Source organism: Coregonus clupeaformis, unplaced genomic scaffold (genome assembly GCF_020615455.1).
Source record: "Coregonus clupeaformis isolate EN_2021a unplaced genomic scaffold, ASM2061545v1 scaf0298, whole genome shotgun sequence".
NCBI classification, from domain to species: Eukaryota; Metazoa; Chordata; class Actinopteri; order Salmoniformes; family Salmonidae; genus Coregonus; species Coregonus clupeaformis.
This window is the reverse complement of record NW_025533753.1, coordinates 78,941-84,116: the sequence shown is the minus strand read 5'-3', so window position 1 is coordinate 84,116 and position 5,176 is coordinate 78,941. Positions and strand designations below refer to the sequence as shown.

The 5,176-nt window shown below is 38.6% G+C and overlaps 1 pseudogene; it reads right to left on the bottom strand.

Moving 5' to 3' along the window:
- Positions 1–425: 425 nt before the first annotated feature.
- On the bottom strand, positions 426–1,363 carry LOC121562717 (annotated as a pseudogene).
- Positions 1,364–5,176: the final 3,813 nt, after the last annotated feature.

The following is a 5,176-nucleotide window of genomic DNA, read 5'->3' as shown; positions in this document are numbered from 1 at the left end:
ACTACAAGCGTTATTGACATTATTTGGTGGGGGGACTGTATTAACAATAAAGCACCCGGTGGGGAAAATATATATTTAAGAATAACTTCTTTAGAAAGTTCTTAACTGCATAAGGAGTAACATATTTATGCTATCAATTATACCCTATTCCTTTTATAGTGCACTACTTTGGCTCTGGTCAAAGGTACTGCACTATATAGGGAATAGGGTGCCATTTGGGACATATTCAGGCATTATTCTGCTCAGGAAGTGTGCTACAATTACTCTATTCTTGGAATATTTGTAAATCACTTTCTCAGAATAGGGCGATAGATATATCAAGGAATGAGGGCCCATTCAACCTTGCAACACTTTTGGCAGATTTTACCTTTATTTTTGTTGACTTCTGGTATCAGGAAGTCTCCCTGTTGTGTAACATCATGTAACTAACGTCTCATATCAAGGATTTTATGTATATTACACTTTCTAAAAACTGCCCTTCTAATTTTCTGGAGGTTAAGTCCATATATGACAGGGTTTAATACAGGTGGTATAACAAGGAATTGTACAGCCATTGCATTACGCATATTTAGAGTAACATTAACATTACTATTCCACCCTTGCAAAATGTCAAACAGGGTCACTGTGATGAAAATAACCATTGTCAATAAATGTGGCACACATGTCTGTGTGAACTTCATCCTTCCCTCAGCTGACTTTACACAAGTCCTTACAACCTGACAGTAAGAAAAGGCAATGAAAAGTACCTGTAAAAGTTGAACCACTATTGTAAAAGGCTCCAAATCCGATTGATGGTAATGGGTAAACATGAATGCTTCAGTATAGACGGATTGTCACAGAAGATTTTATCAATGCGAGAGCCACACAAAGGAAGTCTGACTGTTAAACTAAGTGTAATGAGTGCTATAAACAAAGGATAACACCAAGAAAATAAGAGTAACTTTCTAACAGTTAAAGATGTCACAATGGTATGATATAGTAATGGTCTGCATATTGCCACATACCTGTCATAAGACATCACTGTTAGAATAGTAATTTCACAGAGGACAGATGTGTATATTACATAGGCTTGAATCAAACATCCAACATAAGATATCACCTGAACATCTGACTGAAGGTCCAGTAAGAACTTGGGGTAGAAACCAGCGGTTCCGTACAATCCATTGACACATAGACTACACAGAAAGATATACATGGGCTCATGGAGGCCTTTCTCCTGAATGATTGTTTTGATCAGAGTCAGATTCACAGTGATGATGAGAAGGTATGTGATAAGAGACAAGATAAAATATAATGATTTGTTGTTAAATGTCTCTTGTAAGCCAAATAGGTAAAAGAACTTGACTTGCGTTGAGTTCTCCATTGTTCATTTTCTTTCTCTGGTCAATGCAGCAATTCTTAGTCCTTACAAGGCTTGAGTGTGTATGGATGTGAATGAATGCGAGTCTGAATTTTTTTGATTCTGTGTAGGCTCAAACTAAACATAATCGTTTTAACAAAACAAATTCACATCCTCCATCAAACTATTATTCTTAAAAATAAAAAAAGATCCAGATAATATCTGTACATTATCAGACTTCTGAGGTGTGAAAGAAATAAAGAAACTTGTGTCCATGAAATGTCTTCTTGCTTGACAGAGGGATACTGCTCCAATAACTTGTCCTGTTAGCCTCTAAATATATCATAGTGTATGCTCACATGGGATTGTAGTTTCAGTGTCAACATGTAACCACTCCATAGAGATGGAACTATATTGAGTTTATGACATGCAACTAATTTGATTCTATTTACTCAGTCTCTTTATGTACAGTGCATTCGGAAGGTAATCAGACCCCATGACTTTTTCTGCATTTTGTTACATTACAGCCTTATTCTAAAATTGATTAAATTGTTTTTTTCCCCCTTATCAATCTACACACAATACTGAGGAGTGGCTTCTGTCTGCCCACTTTACCATAAAGGCCTGATTGGTGGAGTGCTGCAGAGATGTTATCCTTCTGGAAGGCTCTCCCATCTCCACATAGGAACTCTGGAGCTCTGTCAGAGTGACCATCGGGTTCTTGGTCACCTCCCTGACCAAGGCCCTTCTCCCCCGATTGCTCAGTTTGGCCGGGCGGCCAGCTCTAGGAAGAGTCTGGGTGGTTCCAAACGTCTTCCATTTAAGAATGATGGCCACTGTGTTCTTGGAGACCTTCCCCAGATCTGTGCCTTGCCCCCAATCCTGTCTCGGAGCTCTACGGACAATTCCTTTGACCTTATGGCTTGATATTTGCTGTGACATGCACTGTCAACTGTGGGACCTTATATAGACAGGTGTGTGCCTTTCCAAATCATGTCCAATCAATTGAATTTACCACAGGTGGACTCCAATCAAGTTGTAGAAACATCTCAAGGATAATCAATTGAAACAGGATGCACCTGAGCTCAAATTCGAGTCTCATAGCAAAGGGGCTGAATACTTATGTAAATAAGGTATATTTTATTTATATATTTTATACATTTGAAAAAATATCTAAAAACCTGTTTTCGCTTTGTCATTATGGGGTATTGTGTGTAGATTGATGAGGACTTTTTATTTATTTAATCCACTTTAGAATAAGGCTGTAACGGAACAAAATGTGGAAAAGGGAAAGGGTCTGAATACTTTCCGAATGCACTGTATTAACCAATCCAAACGTTTGCCAGCCGAATATAATTTTTCACCCAAATACTGAAAACTGTAGAAATCCAGAACAGTCCTAGAACAGAACACTGGGAACACCATTTTTATTTGGTGAATTATAAAAACCAGGTACCTAAAATGAAATAAAACATTCTCAGTGACAATACAAGATACATTTGATGCAATTTTTTAAATAATCTTTTGGATACAGAGAAATTATGCCAAAATGGCACATACAGTGGGGAAAAAAAGTATTTAGTCAGCCACCAATTGTGCAAGTTCTCCCACTTAAAAAGATGAGAGAGGCCTGTAATTTTCATCATAGGTACACCTCAACTATGACAGACAAATTGAGAAAAAAAAATCCAGAAAATCACATTGTAGGATTTTTTCTGAATTTATTTGCAAATTATGGTGGAAAATAAGTATTTGGTCACCTACAAACAAGCAAGATTTCTGGCTCTCACAGACCTGTAACTTCTTCTTCAAGAGGCTCCTCTGTCCTCCACTCGTTACCTGTATTAATGGCACCTGTTTGAACTTGTTATCAGTATAAAAGACACCTGTCCACAACCTCAAACAGTCACACTCCAAACTCCACTATGGCCAAGACCAAAGAGCTGTCAAAGGACACCAGAAACAAAATTGTAGACCTGCACCAGGCTGGGAAGACTGAATCTGCAATAGGTAAGCAGCTTGGTTTGAAGAAATCAACTGTGGGAGCAATTATTAGGAAATGGAAGACATACAAGACCACTGATAATCTCCCTCGATCTGGGGCTCCACGCAAGATCTCACCCCGTGGGTCAAAATGATCACAAGAACGGTGAGCAAAAATCCCAGAACCACACGGGGGACCTAGTGAATGACCTGCAGAGAGCTGGGACCAAAGTAACAAAGCCTACCATCAGTAACACACTACGCCGCCAGGGACTCAAATCCTGCAGTGCCAGACGTGTCCCCCTGCTTAAGCCAGTACATGTCCAGGCCCATCTGATGTTTGCTAGAGTGCATTTGGATGATCCAGAAGAGGATTGGGAGAATGTCATATGGTCAGATGAAACCAAAATATAACTTTTTGGTAAAAACTAAACTTGTCGTGTTTGGAGGACAAAGAATGCTGAGTTGCATCCAAAGAACACCATACCTACTGTGAAGCATGGGGGTGGAAACATCATGCTTTGTGGCTGTTTTTCTGCAAAGGGACCAGGACGACTGATCTGTGTAAAGGAAAGAATGAATGGGGCCATGTATCGTGAGATTTTGAGTGAAAACCTCCTTCCATCAGCAAGGGCATTGAAGATGAAACGTGGCTGGGTCTTTCAGCATGACAATGATCCCAAGCACACCGCCCGGGCAACGAAGGAGTGGCTTCGTAAGAAGCATTTCAAGGTCCTGGAGTGGCCTAGCCAGTCTCCAGATCTCAACCCCATAGAAAATCTTTGGAGGGGAGTTGAAAGTCCGTGTTGCCCAGCGACAGCCCCAAAACATCACTGCTCTAGAGGAGATCTGCATGGAGGAATGGGCCAAAAATACCTGCAACAGTGTGTGAAAACCTTGTGAAGACTTACAGAAACGTTTGACCTGTGTCATTGCCAACAAAGGGTATATAACAAAGTATTGAGAAACTTTTGTTATTGACCAAATACTTATTTTCCACCATAATTTGCAAATAAATTCATAAAAAATCCTACAATGTGATTTTCTGGAAATTTTTTCCTCATTTTGACTGTCATAGTTGACGTGTACCTATGATGAAAATTACAGGCCGCTCTCATCTTTTTAAGTGGGAGAACCTGCACAATTGGTGGCTGACTAAATACTTTTTTCCCCCACTGTATTTGTAGTCAATTATAGCAACTAGAATTAACAAAACACACAATTCAGTATTACAAAAACAAATCTGGTTTTGTTTAAGGTCTAGTACCTTTTTACAAACCTGCCTGATTTAACCATCCTAACACCATACATAATAAGATTAAAAAGTGGTGGACATATTGGAAAATAAACTAATAAAATAGTGCAAAGTATAGGTGGAAGATGTGCAGTATCATATCTGCCTTGTAGAATCACAAAACAACTGTCAGAGGAGACGTTCAGCAAAGACGCTACTGTATGTGTAAAAAAGAAAGAAAAATATATATATATATATTTCCTGAGCTTTCTTATATCTCCTAGATATAGGACAGACACTTCAAAACCTTATTCCTTATGAGTTATTTTCTAAATAGTAATTTTTTTGATACCTAAAGATGTTCTACAATTCAAAATCAAATATCTAAATGATCCATGGTATGACCATCTTAAATCAATTCCATATGTCAGCTTATTGTGCATAGGACATTTGTCACGTAGAGAGGATGATGACCGGCTGCTGTCTATTGGTTAGAAAGATGGTTCTATACTGAATGTATGTGATAGTCATTGCTAAACAATATGAGTAGTGTAGGTAAAATATGAAGTGAAAACCTATTGGAGGATAGCTCTTCACAAGGTGGGTTAGGCATGAAATGA